The sequence below is a fragment of the Phasianus colchicus genome, chromosome 6 (genome assembly GCF_987193195.1).
Source record: "Phasianus colchicus chromosome 6, bPhaCol1.hap1.1, whole genome shotgun sequence".
Classification (NCBI taxonomy): Eukaryota; Metazoa; Chordata; class Aves; order Galliformes; family Phasianidae; genus Phasianus; species Phasianus colchicus.
Genome location: NC_143441.1, coordinates 45,794,178 through 45,811,730, shown reverse-complemented (window position 1 = coordinate 45,811,730; position 17,553 = coordinate 45,794,178).

The window sequence follows — 17,553 nt, the reverse complement described above, 5'->3', positions numbered from 1 at the left end:
GAAAGCGATGGTTCCTCCCGAAACGACAGAGGCGGGCAGCGGGGATACCCGGCCCCGCCCATTAGCGAGCGGGCGCGGCGAGGGGGGGAGGGGATGGGAGAGCGGCGCTCTCCGGCCCCGCCCCCTGCCGCCCGGCCCCGCCCCGGCGGGTGGGCCGCTCCCGCTCACCTCCGCGGCTGCTCGGGCTCCTCACTTCTTTCCGAGCGGCTGGAGCTGTTACCCGCCAGCTCAGAACGAGTTCGGCCGTTCCCCGCTGGTCGCTTTGCCAGGGGCGGGATGGCAGTTTTCGGGGCGCCTTGGCGGAGCAGTCCTGGCTGCAGCCACGCTGCACGCACCGCATGACGACGCTTTCCAGCTCCAGGCCGTTGTTTCAACTTGTCAAATCCGTTCCACAGTTCAGTTCTTTGCCGAATTTACCTGTCAGCCCTTCCGGCTGGGAGTCTGCAAACCCGATAGGCACAGCGTGTATCCCAACATCCAAGTTATTAATGAACGTACTTATTAATTAAATGAGACCTTTTCCCTCAAAAGTTTTACTGAAGTAAGAATACTGGACATCTATTGGCTGTCTCTTAACTACAAGGCCTTAGGAGAAATTAGATTTGTTTAACCTGATTTATCCTTGAAACATACGGAGTAGAAACTAATCATCTGTTTACAAGTAATTTATTATTTATCCATCACTTTTCTAGTGGCTGAAGTGAAATGAGTTCCTGACTTCTCCTTTTTCAAGGAAGGTACTTCATTTGCCTTTCTTCTGGTCTCCTGAATCTTCACATAGAATCATAGAATCATTAAGGTTGGAAGAGACCACTAAGATCATCTAGTCCAACCATCAACCCATCCCACCATGCCCACTGACCGCGTCCCTCAGTGCCACATCTCCATGGTTCTGAACACCTCCAGGGATGGTGACCACACCACCTCCCTGGGCAGCCTGTGCCACTGCATCACCCCTCCTTCTGAGAAGAAATTCTTCCTAATATCCAACCCAAACCTTAACACAACTTACAGGCCATTATCTCTCATCCAATTGCTGCTACCTGTGAGATGAGGCCAACCTCACCCGGCCACAACCTCCTTTCAGAGTTGTAGAAAGTGATAAGGTCTGCTGTCAGCTTCTTCTTCTCCATACTCAACAATCCCAGTTCCCCCAGCCCCTCCTCATAAAACTTGTGCCCCAGATTCTTCACCATGACATCTGTCCCTTTCTACTCCAGCCAAGGAAGAAACACCCAACCTATTAAAGTCTGCTCTAACCAGTTCTTTTCCTGTTCAAGAAGGAGATCTTACCCTTTGCTTGTAGGTTTTATTGTATTAGCTCCCTGACTACAATTTAATATTTCAGTGCAAACTAAGGTGCAAAGTCATTACACTTCTATACAATACACTTCTTTTGTAGTACAGAAAAAATGTAGAAATAACTATCCGGTCTTGCATCTCAGTCTGTCTCCTCCATGCAACAATTCATATTCTCATCTCACTTTTTATCTTCCTAGTAACTGACTCCTGTTATTCTCATTTTCTTATGCCCCAAGTATTTCCTGGACTGCCTTTGAAGAACACCTTCCTGCTTTCTGCCTTTAAATAAAGATGCCATCCAGGCCCCTCAAATCCAGACCTTACTTTCTTTCTCATGTAATTTTCACTCTTTCTAACTCCATTTTTGATCCATTTTTACTTCTTCCCACTAAATTGGAATCACTTTGACGAAAATAATCCTTTCACCTAGAGAGAAATATTTTTCCTTGTTCTTTTTGATCTATCAGCTATCATTAAAACCATTGCTTCTTGAATTTTCTTTCCATTTGGATTTCAGTGCCTCCCTAATCATCTAATTCTCACCTCTTTTCTTGCTTAAATATAGCTGGTTTTAGGTTTTTGTTTCATATTTTTCTCTGAATTATTTTCTCTTCATGATGTCATTCATTACTTGGCTTCATTTTCTTTCTCAGTGTGATTGCTAAATTGCCCCTTTTCACATGAGTACTTTCTTTATATCTAATTTTATATGCCATTGCACCTACCCATTCTGCACAAAGAAAACCAAAGCGATTCCTCCTCTTGATTTCTCTCCGCAACCTATTTTCTTTGTTACTATAATGAGTTCCCCTGGTGTTCCTATCCTTTGGATTCACCATATCCACATTATTTTTAGCTCTTCATACAATCAGATTGCAAGCATTTCCAATCAGGCACTGCACAATACTGGTAAAGAAGCATAAGGCAAACAAACAGCGTTATGAATGTGATTTATAAGAATAAAGTCCTTTCCTAAAACTTCAGGTCAAACTGTGCTATTGAAGAATCAGGTTGTGTCACTTTAGATCTTCTGTTTGTTCAACTAATCAAATGGGAAGACTACCAGGTAAATGTGGCATTTAAAATCCTACTAATATGAAAATCCTCTAGAAAATATCAGATTTCACCAGAGGGTTGTCAGGGTGGAACAGGCTCCCTAGAGCAGTGGTCAGGTTCCCAAGCTGTCAAAGTTCAAGAAGGGTTTAGATTACACTCTTAGTCATAGAGTTTGAGTTTTGGTTTGTCCTGTGTGGAGCCACGACTTGGAGATGATGATCCTTGTGGGACCCTTTGAATTTGGGATATTGTATGATTCTATGATATTAGCAAAGTCAGAGTACTGCATCAGAACACTGAAATTCACTGCAAAATCTTGTGGGTTTTTTTTCTTTTGCAAAATGATATCCATTAAGATGGCGTCAGGCTTAAACAGAATTGTTACTTTGACTAATTATAACAACAACAACAAAAAATATTTCCACCTGTAGGAATAGAGATTAAGAATTGATTAAAATAGCTTAAAAAAAAAATCTGCTTTATGAATTTGATCCCAGAAAAGAAAGATAAAGGTGAAGCCCTTATCTGGGATGTGAGAGACATACATTCAAGGCTTTCCTTCTCTTCCTGAATGAGTTAAAAAGAACTTTTTCTCTGAGGCACACATAGGTATGGACACTGGATGCCTGCATCCTCTGTATGTTCTATTTTAGATACCTAAAAGCTGTAGGGGCTGCTGAGAAGTAGCTTGGCAAATCTCAGTATTAGATGTGTGGTTATGTATGGTGTTGTATTATCATCAGTGATACGAATCTAAGTAGTGATATAATCTAAGCAGTGATACTACCTAAGTATATATATATATATATATTTATGCACAGTTTTGCTGGCTTCAAGACAATCACACACAAGAGAAAAAACTACTGTAGAAATGTACAAATTATTCTCTTTAATTCCCAACTAAAAATCCGAGAACTATAGAATGGCTTGGGTTGGAAGGGACCTTGAAGATCATGCAGTTCCAACCCCACCATGGTCAGGGACATCTCTAACCAGATGAGGCTGTCCAGAGCCCCATCCAACCTGACCTTGAGCACCTCCAGGGATGGGGCATCCACAGCTCTTCTGGGCAGCCTGTGCCAGCGCCTCCCCACCCTCTAAGTAAAGGGGTAACATCCAACCTGTATCTCCCCTCTTTTAGCTTAAAGCCATTACCCTTTGTCCTATCACTGTATTCCCTGGTAAAGAGTCTTTTCCAGCTTTCTTTCAGGCCCCCTTTAAGTACTGGAAGGCTATAATGTGTCCATGGAAAATAAAATTAATGAACACATTTTTTTACTTCTTTATATATTTAATGAATTACCTGTCAGCAAGTTATTTAATTTCTAATAATTTGACTACTAACAAAAATGAATAACTCATGTTTCTGCTTCATATCTGTGATCGAGTTTAGAAGCCAACATATGATATTAACATGGAAAACATCCCCTGTATTTAACAAAATTAACCTTTAGGTCCTGCTTACTGGACAGCACAGAGAGTTAAGTCAAATCAACAGGCTAGTCTGCTTAGTTGTAGCAAGATATAGGTTTAGAGAGGAACAGGAGCGGGAGAGTAGAGAGGTGCATGGGGATAGAAGTAGCTGATGAGAATAAATCTTCAGTCTCACTACTGGTTGGATCTGGGGACATTCAGGAGCTGCTCTCACATTTCTCTTGGATCCATAATGATGTATTTTTCTCTAACAGTGTTCATTCTACCCATTCATTTCATCCTCATTCAGAAGGGTTAGCAGGATCTCCCTGTCACACTGCTGGACATCTGCCCATCACACAACATGGGATGCTGAGCCATGTGGTGGTGTGTTTGTGTGTCAAGCCAAGCAACTGTTGCTGAATACTGCATGAACATGCTGAATGTTGAATGAACATAGGTCTGACCACAGCACAGAGGGATAAGACCAATCCAGGGGAATTTAACCTTTTCAGAGGCACTTAGCTCACAGCAAAACCTTGATCTACCCAAGAAACATCAAGATTGGACTCTTTGTTAAAGTATGATTGACTTCTGATGTCTCACAGCACTGTAATTCCATGGGAGTAACCACTCTCAGGGACCAACAATGCAGTAATACAAGCTGATATCTGAGGACAGACTGGTAGACTTTTTACACATTGCAAAGAGTCTGCAATGATCTGAACACCAACGATCTAAAAACACCAAGCGTGGTGCCTAATGCCTTAACAGTGCAAGGTCTGTGCAGAAAAGTTTATGATTATATTTTCACAAAAGCTGTAGAATGACGTTTCCTTTGTTGTTTGCACATAGGGAAAGCCTACCAATATGACAAGGTTTGTGCTGGCAATTAGACTTTGCTTACATAAGTGCATTATTTGTGTGCACAAATGATTATATGAAAAATTTATATGCACCTACAGTATCATATTTAAGCATAATTACTTGTGAAAAAAAAGCTACGTTTTGAATTTTTTTCCTGCAGTTAATTAAATTCAGAGCTTAAATTAAATTGTATATTTGTTTTACTCCAGTGAGCAGAAGCTCTTCCCAGCCCTACGTCAATAAGATATACTCACTCGGTACCAGCTGGCTCTTTAGATATTACTTTTCCAAGAAAATTTATCTCCACAAAATACCCATTTTTTTTACAGAAAGCTGTTAGTTTCAATGTATCTGGAAAGGTCTTGAAACGTCACATAGAGCAGACTTCCTGCCTTACCACCATACACATTTCTTAACGTGAATAAGAATCAGGTTTTTTATATCTAAACCAAAATATGCAAAACACACAGAGGACTCCACTTAAGCTTGAAAAATGCGTGTTTCCTCTTTACTTCACTGGAATGACTTGTAAAGGCAAACAGGATTTATAATTAAAAACTTTTTTAACTGTACTACAACACCTAATTCTAAAAGGCTTATCTGGATCTGATCATTTCATTTTTGATCCTCCTCAAGTTCCAGAGCTGCACTGAGAATGTGTTCTCACTTGCTTGACAGTTTTCTTTTTTTAATGGAATAGTTACAGAATGTTTTGCAAATGCCAAGTGATAAGGTTTACCTTTGCTATTGCAGTGCATGAATGGGTAGGGGAGGAGAGTGCTCTTGTTAACACATGTCACGTAAGAGCATTTTTTAAATCAGAGGTGAGACAATATTAAAGGATATACATGCCTTTCTGTTGCCTGGCAAGGAAATTATCTGGCATATTAGTCCATGGGGAAAGTTGAATGAGATGTATCATGTCACGTTGCAAAGATTAAAAAAAAAATAGCCCTAAGCTGCAGCTGAGTATGCCTTTATCAAAGCACTGCACTGCTAGCAGGGTGGTATGCAGTGTAATTGCACCAGTTACACTTGTCTAAAGTCACTCCTGCTCTCAGATCAAAACAAGCTGTGGGAATTTTTGTCTCTCCTCCCACTGTAACACAGCATCACACAACACGGGGCATGCTTGAAGCCTGCAATATCACTTAAGTTGAATTAAACTGCTTCAAAATGTCCCCTGGTCCCAGTCACTTATTTATGCCTCTGCACTTTTTCTGCATCGTGCTCACACAAAAGTTACAGTGCCCAGGGATGATCCACACTGATGTTGCTGAGAACAGCCTCATAGAAATGGTCATTTCCCTGATTCAGTTACTGCCTCAGCATTGGCACGGTGTGGGCACTATTCGGGGGTCATGGAGTGGGAGGCAGAGGGCACTAGTCACACAAGCCTGAGAAATTCACACCATACGCCTGGGATCCATGCTAAAACTAATGGAAAGTAATTCCTGACCTTGAATGTTTCCAAGGATGGGGCATCACCACCTCTCTGAAAGGTGTTCAAGAAACAGCATGTGGAGATGTGGCACTGAGAGACACAGTCAGTGGGCATGGCAGGGATGGGTTGATGGTTGGTCTAGATGATCTTAGAGGCCTTTTGCAACCTTAATGATTCTATGATTGTACAATATTTTCCATGGAGGGAACTTGATTTTCATTACTTACGTATTTTCAACACCAACATTTCCGAAAAAAATGTTCTGATGGCCTTCTGGTAGCATTTAGAGTTGAAACAAAACTATGCATTCACATCGCCCTGAGGTTGGAAGAAGAGACCAGTAGATCTTCTTATCAGCTCTTCTTATTAATTAAATTTAATTAAATGTTATGCTTAAATTTTATCCAAAATAGTCTTTGTGTGAACTGAGGATCCTGAGTAGTTAAAGTGGAACTTTCCAAGAGTATCAAGAGAATCTTGATACAAAGGCACTGAGATTAAGAATACACTGCTGTTCTTAGCTGATCAATAATTTTAACATGACCTCATTGCCAGCTTAATTAATTAGAGATTGATATCTAGGACTCTCTGTCTTTTTAGTATGCCAAGTGGAGAACATTAGGAAGTAATACTTGCACTGCTTAGGTCCCTAATTATCTGCCATTCTTCAATGCAAAAAAAAAAAAAAAAAAAAAAAAAAAAATTAGACATATTGACTGGATATATAGAATAAGTCCATTTTAATAATCTCAGCTACTCAGTAATAGCCGGGAATTAGAATCTGAGGAAATGGGTCTCACTGTCAAGACTTCTCCCCTCTGAGCTAAATGCAAATGCAGCCAGCCATATTGCTTGGACTCCAGGCCAGCCCTGGCTCTAACTCTCCTTTTCACTTCCAGGAGGCTTTCAGGGAAATAAAGGCTCTTTGAATCCCAAAATGTTTTGGCTATTTGAAATATATGCTCTATGATATGCTGGAGCTCCCTGAGTGCAAGCAAATAGTTCTCTGCACCAAGAAGGCCTCCAATTGATTCATGTCTCAAGGCCCAATTCCTCTGTGAATTGGCAAGGATTAAGTTCACAGCATGGCTCCTTCCATACCTAATGATGTTTGTCACCTCTGGAATATTCCCAATTCCTTTACAGCCCAGGCAGATATGGTTAAAACTGCCCAGAAACTGCCATGCTACGTGCAAGATAACATGATCACAGGGAACCTCCCCAGGACACTAATGTGAGAAGAATCTGCCCTTTTTGATTTTGCCATACCAGAGCCTGAACTTGTTACGTCTCAAAAAATATTCCTAAAGGACCATCTTTCTCTTCTCTGACCTTCCTGACATATTCTCATCAGTGTTGATCGGTTTTAGTCTATGACACTGCAGCAGACACAGGTTTAATGTTTAAAGAAGCCACTGCAAACTTTGTGGGGTTTATTTAGAGCTTGCTGAGTTCCCTGTATAAATTAGAGCAGCCTCAGGGACCCAAAACTTGCCAAGTCTGAATTCTCAGTCTTGCAAATGGCAGAAACTGTGACATGAGGCAGAAGGCACGAAAGCTGAAATGATCTTCCTCGGGGTATCAATTACATTTGCTGTTTGCCTTACAGCACATGTAGGTGATTACAATGCGAAGGCCAGGAAACATTTGTTTAATGTATCCTTGAACTCTATTACATTTTCCACTCATCTTGCTAGAGCCTTATCTTCAATTACACTCCTTTCCATCCGCCCCAAGCTGTTCTTTGTTACAAAACCAACCTGACCCTGTTGTATCCAAAATGTCAGTGAATTAAATCAAATTTTTATACTTTTCAACGCAAACACTTATCTCATGATGCACATAACAAACAGATAATGAGATCTGCATTTTATTAGACACACTACTGGTGCTTACTGATGTTTAACTATTAGGCTGAACCATTTTGCTGCTCACAATTACAATTACATTATTTTTCTCTGTGGAAGAATAGCTGCCAGTTGATTTAACTTATTCTAAATGTGTAGTAGTCTTTTCCTTAGCATTGCTTACAGTCCTACTGAGGAATTTGGATAGATTTATGTTCTTTTTACCTAAAAGGGAAGGGATTTTTCCATAGTTCCATTTCTCTGTAGTGTAATCTTTTTGCCTCCTGTACTTTGTGACAGTTTTCCCAAGCTTTGTCTCAGAGTCAAATTCAGAAATCACCTTCTTAGCTCTCAGTATATCCTTAAATCCTGCTTATTTTGTGGGACTGAAGGGCTCATATGAAATTAAACACCATCTTCAATAGCATGAGTTCCGAAATAAGTCCATATAAAGAGGGGCATGTCACAATGGCTAACACTTGTCCTGGAAGGACAGAGTTGTCCTTTGGCTAGGACAGAGTTAATTTTATTCCTAGCAGCTGGTGTGGTGTGGTGCTGTGTTTTGGATTTAGGATGAGACCAATTTCGATTGCACACCCATATTTTAGTTCTTGCTGAGCAGTACTTACACCAATTCAGACACTTTCCTGATTCTTGTGCTGCCCTTCCAGAAGGGAGCTGGGAGTGCATCTGGAGGGGACAGAACCAGGACAGCTGGCCCAGAGTGGCCAAAGGCATGTCCCATGCCATGAGGCATCATGCTGAGAAATAACACTGGAGAGAGCTGGCCTGGGGGCTGCTGCTGCTTGGAGGCTGGCTGGGCATCAGGCAGCGACTCATGAGAAACTGTGTTGTACATTGCTTGTTGTCTGTCTTCTTTTATTATTATTCTTACTATTATTATTATTATTATTATTTTCCCTTCTTTTTCTGTCCTATTAAACTGTCTGTATCCTAACCTCTGAGTTCTATCATTTTTCCAATTTTCTCCTCCATCCCACTGGAAAGGAAGCAGCGAACGGCTGTCTGGTTAAACTACAACAGTGCTCCACATATGTTATGCTTTGCATGCATGTGCTTATAATTTTGATTCACACCATGCTCACAATGACCAAATGATAAAATCACCAAACTGGGACCTAATCAATGCAAACATTGAGCTCCATCACAAGGTACACCTTCCTCAGAAGAGCTCTCTCTTGCTTTGGGAGTCATGCTCACAAATAACCCAGTTAGTAAATATCAGAGGGTTACATTCCCCCCACTGGTTTTGTGTGGATTCTTCTGTTCTGCTTCAGTGCAAAGAAGGGAAGACAGCAATACAGGAGAGCAAATCTAACTCACTTTACATTAAGCTGACAAGAGCAGAAGCATGTGTCATTACTTGCTGCATCTCAATTTACAAAGGGTGATTTCTCCTAAATAGGCCAACTTATGGAACATGCCTCATGGTTTTGCTTTTTGTGCAGCACAAACTCACCCATGTCTCTCCTGATTCTGAAAGGGTGAAGGATAGGGATCTTGAGATTTTCTAAGTGGTACAGAGGATTTAGATGGATAGGGATTTACACATTTGAGTTTTATTAACTCATTTTAAAATAATAATTCTCCCTAAAATCAATGGAGGAAGTACTGCCGGATGTATGGGTTGGTTAAGGAAATCTATTTCTTCAACTATTTCGCTGATGCTCACAGAAAACAGCTGCCATAAATTTGTAGAATGATGGCTAGACACCTTCATAGCTAACTCTATTCACACAGGCCAAACCCTTGCACTAACGCTCACCTGTCCAGTTGGTATTTATCAATCATTGTCTGCAAGAAGCATCTTAATTAATTCCTTGTGGTTCTTCTTTCGTACCACTTGGTATTAATTTGATGCTGTAATGCAGTGTTTAATGGGGCATGCCTCTCACTGGGCAGCAGAGATTCTCTAGGGCAAGGACACTGGGATTTATGGATCCTTACAATCACAGCTGTCATAAAAACAGGAAAGCTGCAAGAAAGCCTTATGGAGATGGAGAACATGACCTGTGGCAGACACCATTTGTCTTTGTGACTCTTCCCCACTGTGTACCAAGCCATGACTCCACTACAGACTGCCACCGAGATTGGCTGTGTTGCAGAAGAGACAGTGGCAGAAGGACAGAGTTATAGTGGCTGGAGGTCAGCTCAGGCAGGAGGGATGGGGAGCACACGTGTGTGTGGGCAGCTCTGCAAGGCTGAGGCAGTGCTGGGAGCCAAGGCTGAGTGATAGGAGCTGTCATATGTGAGTGTTGGGTGGAGGGCTCTAAAACATCAACACCTTAACTGTTTTTATTTTTTTCCCCCCCCCTTTTTTTTTTTTTTTTCTGTTCAATTAGTGGTTGTGATTACAAAATGTCATTTATAACCTACATGTCAAGTCAGTTGCTAGTAGTGATGTTTAAAAGCTGACCATGTTAACTATTCTCGTGCTCAATATGGAGCAAAATAAAGAAGAGTCATTAGAGTACAGTAAAGCAAAGACAGAGAAGTATGTGGAGGAGGAAGGACACTGGCTCTGAAGAGGTATCAGGGCAGATGAGGAGTCCTTTTACAAAACACAGCAAGACTTATTTGTTTCCAAAATAAGGCTCATCTTTTTAAGTAATTTGTGAACCATCTTTTGTGCAGATGGTGACACCTTTAATGAAGGCATCCTATGAAGTGTGATTGTACAAGACTCTGAAATAACTTAATGGCATCAGAATGAAAGATTCGGACTAAATTTGCTTTGAAATTCTGTAGGGAAGTCAGATTTTTGGCTCCTTTAGTAGCTGAGATCAGACCCACTGTTGAAACCTGCTGAGGAGTAAGTGCTGCAGCTCACAGACTGTGGGCTCAGCACCTCTGCAGCACAGGATAGCAGCCCTGACTCAGGCCAGCAAACATCCACAACAAAAATATCAGCTATTTTGTAATAAAACACATTGCCAGACAATTAAGAAGGATCTGACAGCATTTTGCTGTCAAAGCAATGAATACTGGCTGTCAAAAGTAACGATGCTGCTATTAAAAATCCTTGCAAAGAAAGAAAAAAAATAGAGACACGTTTATACAATTGCTTCCATCCTGTGGGTTCAGAGAATTTTACAGCTGTAACAATAAAACACTGCTTCATCAGGTGCCTGCTGAAGTAGAAGAAACCAAAATAATGTTCGAGGTCCTCTAAAAACTCTGGTCTGCTCAAATAGCTGGAAAGGTTTGCTGTCATTTGCCTGTGATAGGTGTGATGAAAAATCAGGAGGAGGAAAGCATTCCACAGCTGGAAGGAAGAGGCATCCGAATATGAATCCGAGACACCCATCAGCAATATCCTGAGAAAATCTGAACAACCAATGCTTTCCATGCCATGTCAGTGAGAGGGATGTGGCTGCTCAGAGGAAAAGGGGAGAAGGTAAAAACCAATGGCAAATAAATAAATTAGGCTATAAGGTGGAAAAAGAGAAGAGAATCACCCACTGAATATATTATTTGATGGCTGACTTTTGTGGTTTCATTTTTGCAGCCAAGTTGTTAAGGTAACAAAATCAGTTGTGAATGCTAAGGATAATGATGGTTTGGAGATAAGGTATCAAATCAAGGAAGATCTGAGCTTGGCTGCATGCTGCCAAGGAGCCAACTGAAACACAATAGGGAAGAAAGGAGGCATTAGAAGAAAACAGTTGAAAAAGTGCTGTTCTGGAAAACCATTTGAGTGATTTCTGTTCTTATTGTTTTAAATGAATCTTAAGGTATTTTGTCTCTGGAGTTCTGAAAGAACATTTCCAGCCTACGGATGGATTTACTTATATAAATGTTCAGAAACCCACCTTTCTCAAGGAAGCAGAAAAGTAGCCTGGAAAACAGCACACAACAGGAAAAGCCATGTTCAGGCTAACACTATCACAGCCTTTCTATAGCTTCACACCTATGCAAATTATCTGCCAAAATGCATAACGCTCAGGATAAACAAATCTCTTCCACAACTTGGCATAAGGAAAAAAGCCTGAACTGCAATGATAATTGAGTTCTAGAGACCCATCCATTCCCTGTCATCGTGCCATCTGTCAGCCTGGCAGAGCCCTGAGAGTTTGCATTGGCAGCTTTGATTGCTGGAGCTCATGTAATAAGTTGGAGTTACCTAGACTTCACACACAGTTTCTTATTATTTTTCTATAGACCTGCTATTCTAGAAGATTGATAGACCCACAGGATACTATGTGCTCCTAGAAGCATAATATACTTTAACATTTTTAAACTTAAAAAAAAATAATCAGAAATACAGATAATTTTCGACAGCGATCTGCAACCTGCAGAGAATAACTGCATCAGAGACAGGAGAGAGGCACAGCTCCCAGGGACTGACCACAGGTACAGAATATTGCAGATGCAGGTATATATGCGTGTTAAGTATTTGCTAGCAACAGAGAAACACATGAGATCTGTGGATGCCTTCTGAGGGCAGCAGCCCCTGAGGCAGGCCCCAAGTTATTGCATCGCTGTCACAACTGCTCACTGCAAACTACCTTTGACTTAAAGCCAATCTGACACCTAGCAACTCCACGGATTCCCCTGAAATTACACAGATGATTAATGTTGTCCCTGAAGGTACGAAAGGAGGGATAAAATATTTATATTTCATTTATTTACACAGAGTACAACCCTAACAGTGGCAGTGAATGATGCCGGAGCTACCTGTAAGAATTTCTGAAGTTCTGCTCCATCTTTGACTATGAATACAGATTATTTTCTTTGCCTAAGCAAAAGCCAAGGATTAATTATATTAATTATGTCTATTAAAATAGAGGGAAGTTCTTTACAGAGAGAGTGGTGAGGTGCTGGAACAGGCTGCACAGAGAGCTGTGGATGCCCCATCCCTGGAGGTGTTCAAGGCCAGGTTGGATGGGGCCCTGGGCAGCCTGTCTAGCATTAAATGGGGAGGTCGGTGGCCCTGCCTGCAGCAAGGTGGGTTGGAGCTTGGTGATCCTTGAGATCCCTTCTGGCCCAGGCCATTCTATGATTCTCTGACTCTATGAATTCCAACAGGAGTTAACACACATTAGAAGGTTAGTAAACACTCCTGACAGAACATTCACTGAGAAAAACATGCTATCTTGGATACTGAATCTATCCTCCCTTCGGGCTGTCCATGTAATAGATAGTGGATAAACTCAAGACACATGCAGGCAGACTGCATGAGATGACTTAGCTGAAGGTAATACAGGTACATATAGAGACTGTTCTTTTAACACTTTTTTCTTGTTCTTCTTTGTTCTTACTACAAAAATTAAACTTTAGATATGTCACTGAACTCATATAAATGGTGATAATTCCTAAAGGAAGGCTTGCATGACCTTAAATGAATTAAACCTGCCATGAGAGGCTGTTTTCCTTTCTGCATCAGACTTTTCAGTGTTCTTCCTGAGCATCTGCAGCAGGAGAGCCCAGCTGAGCAAAGGGGTCAGGCCCTGGGACACTGGGAATTGGAGCACTCACGTCCTCTTTCTTCCTGCACTGAGAAAAGTACCTCAGGGTACTTCTACAACCCCGCAGCGTCCTACCAGCTTCTCAGCCTGGAACTGCTCCACTCTGCAGAATGTAACTTCAGCTTACTGGAAGAAAAAGAGCGACTTCATGTTTCAGTTGCTGTGGCACTTGGCTGCTGCAAATGCTTGGGTAAATCTGTGTCCCCCTAAATATGCCATTCCTAAACAGCTTCAGCAGAAACAGAGAGCCATCCAGAACAACTCTTGGCAATTAAAATAGTAATACAGCCTCCTCTCACTCCCAAAACTGCCTTCCTATCACTACAGGGCACTGAAATCCAAACCAAGCCAGAAGTGGGGCATCACAAGTCTATCACAACACATGCCTGAAGATCTTAGTTTTGGAAAGACTAGAGTGATAATCAGAAGTGTGGATAGGCTGTGAGGGTGTGAGAACAGCCTCACATTTGGGGTATTTTACGTTTTGAAAGTTTTGCCTTTACAGGAAAGGAGTGGGTGGTGTGTAAGGGTGTTCAGAAAGCATGTTGGAATGTAAAATGAGCAAGCTGGAAATGTGGAACATTAAATGAAATTGAATTGGTGACTACCTGAGTTTTACAAATTGTGCTGACAGGTTGCACACTTACTGAGCAGCCGGCTGGGAACTGAGCAGAGCTTTCAGTGCTGGTGTAAACATGAATTGAGTACACATATTCCTTTAAAGCTCAACCCAGCAGCACCACCTCCCCCATAGCCTGAAGTTCTCCTTTATTCATCAGGTTTGCTCAGGAAAAAAACACCTGCAGGGTCATTTCCTTTCACTTTTCTGCCTGTTTTGAGTGCAAAGGTTCAAGAGATCCGTGTCCAGGTTGACAATAAAAGTCTACTCACCCCATCCACACAAGAAGGAACTAGTTGGACATTCACATAGAAATAGGCTTTGCAGCACAAATCTTCCAGTACTTGAAAGGAGCTTACAAGCCCGAGGGGGACCAAATTTTGCACAAGTAGATAGCATAAGGTCAAGGGGAATGGACTTAAACTGGAAGAGGGGAGGTTTAGGTTAGGTGTTAGAAACAAATTCTTCACTCACTGGCACTGTGAGTGAACTGGCACAGGTTGCCCAGACAAGTTCTGGATGCCCCATCCCTGGAGGCATTCAAGGCCAGGTTTGATGGGTTCCTGGGCATAGTGGTTGGCAACTCTGCCAAAAGCAGGGAGATTGGAACTAGATGATCTTTCAGGTCCCTCCCATCCCAAGCCATTCTGTGGTTCTATGATATAGCACCTGGTTACAAACAGCATTTAATGGTCTCTACTGGAGGGAAACCACTAATTCTAATTAACCAGTGTCAATTTTAATTCCCCAGCATCATCCATGAAGCTGTGAGACGATCCTGATTTTGCAGCCTAGATCTTTTTCTCAAGTTTCATAGATGAGATTATTCCACAAACACTACCAAATTGCTACAGATCCCAAACCCTCACTCACATTATAAATAACAACTATTCTGAGGAAATTAATGTGTGTAAAGCAAACAGCAATTGCTCTTTAATAATAACAACATTCAGTCACTTTCCAGCACCTGGGACATTAAGCCACGTTACCTAAGGATTACAGAATCAGAGCTATGGAATGCCCTAGGGTGGGAAGGACCACTGGGGAGCACTCAGTCCAACTGCCATTAAAGAATGGCCTTCTTCAAAGTGCAGATGTCCTCCCAGTCTTGCCCAGATGGATTTTGAATTTAACCAAGAATGGAGATTTCACTGCCTCTCTGGACTCATTTCAAATCTTGTCTGCTGTCCAGGTGAACATTTATTTCCTAATTTCTTACTGGAATATCTAATATTTCAACTCACATCCAGTGCATCCCGTCCCATCTCTACGTACCTCCAAGAAAAGTTTGCCTCCCCCTTCTCTACACCCTCACGCAAGGCTGCTGGAGACAGCACTAAGATTCTTCCCTTTACCTTCTCTTTTTAGAGTGGAAAAACTCAACTGTCCCCCTCCTTATACATCAGAAACCAGTCCAGTCACCATTGTGATGACCTTCCATTGGACTACTTCCAGATTGTCAGCATTGTTTACAGAGGAAACCCAAACTGGACACGATATTCCAAGAAGTGTTGGACAGCAGGAATAATTACATCCCCTGACCTGTGGGCTACACTCTTCTCCATAGCATCTTTGCCCAGGATGCAGGCTGCTACTTCTCACCAAGGAAGCTACCCAGTCCTGCTGCAAAGGGTTGCATAGGGTTCTTCCAACCCAAGTGAAGAATTCTGCATTTCTATATACATTTTATACATACATATATATATATGTGTGTATTTGTCTCCAATTTCTATTTTCAATTATACTCAACCAACCCATTCAACTCCAGAATCTGCTAATACATATTTTTAAAAGTTCAGTAAGATCATGAAAACAGGAATAATTTTTTCATTAGGACATAATGTAGCTTTACTTCTTCAGATTTAATACATTTTAATTTCCATTTCCCTTTAAATGTAATTTTTGTATTTGTTCCTGAAGCAAAGAATAACAACATATTTTCTATAATTTGTGGTTAATTCTGTGAATTATGGGCTTCATCTGATCCTCCGGGAAGGACCCACACTACAAAAACCTCTCAGTGCCAGCAGTTGCTAAGTGTTCTGATCAGTTGAATGATAGTCAAGGACATCTGGCACCTTGCAAACCCGGAATTTTAAATCAGGAGGCTTTTATGAAAGCGCACAAACCTCATCTGTCCTCTGAATCGTAAGTACAGAAACTAGCCATTCCAAATTGGCAGTATTCATGTGTACAAAAGACAAAATAACAATCTCTCCCCCAAGAAGATGGCAGTATACTTCAGAAATCATGTTACAATCCCTAAGGCTGCATCCCTTTTATCAACTAAAGCAGACCAGCTCCTATTTCCTGACTCCGAGGACAAATGTCACAGCACAGCATGAGTCTGTATGGGCAGATCCCCCTTCCACCAAAACAAGGTGACCGCTTTCAGATCTCTCACTGGACTCGGGGCTTTCCCCACGCTGCATTCTCAACCCCATTTAGGGGCTGTCTGTGAGGCTGCCTTTAAACAGACTGCACAGCATGCACAGGGTACACCTCACAGCATCACCTTCATTTGGGTTTTCTCTCCCGACTCTCAGAAAGTGCAGTTCATCAGCAAGTGCCACTGCTCCCATTTCCTATTACTGGTGAAATTTCCTCTTCCCACAGAGCTGTCCTGCCAATGCAGGCAGCAGGTGCTGTGTGTTGGCACCTGCTCTTGTCCCAGCCATGTGCCCGTGCCCGGTGACAGCAGCTCCTACCTGGAAGCCCTTCGAAGCCCTCAGTGGGGCAGTCCGGAGCAGCAGTGTGCCCGCGCAGGCACAACCCTGCCGAGAGCTGCCCAGGCTGGAGCCTGCATGGAGCTGGTGAGCAGGAAACCTGTTCGGTGCATCCCTATTCTGCTTTCTGCTCCGAGGCCCAGAATCCCGTTTCTCATCTCAGGCAGGTGAAATGCCCATGCACTAGTCAATAGCAATAGCAAAGAGAGAGATTACCGCTAAGAAAGGGCTCGCCGATTGCTAACAAGTTAGGAAACGCCAGAGCAGAAGTTCTCAAAGAAATAATCCCTCGACACAGACAAGCAGAACGACCAGCTGGTTTGTTTCATACAGATTCTATGAAAGCCGTAACATTGCCATGACATTCCCCAGCAGATTTTCAGAAGGACCCGGGTACAATGCAACACGCACGCTAACTTTCTCCCTTTGCTATCCACCCTACGCCCCACCGCGGGGAACCCCCACCCCCAGCGGCCCCGGCGGGGACAAAACCGCATCCCGCATCGCGCATCCCGGCTCGGCTGCCCGCGCCTCCCGGCTCCGGTGGCGAGGCGAGACCGGCGCCGTGCCATGACTAAGCACCCGGCCCGGGGCACTCACCTGCCCGCTGCCGGCTCCTCCGCCGCCGCTCCGCGCCCGTCGGCAGCGCCGCCTCGATCCGCTCCGCGCTGCTCCTCGCCGCCCCGATCCGCTCCGCCGGGGGGAGCCGCGGAGCCGCCGCGCCCGCGGAGCCGCCGCTCCGCCGCCGCTCCGCCGCCGGGGCGGGCGCGGGGCCGGGGGGTTGCCGTCA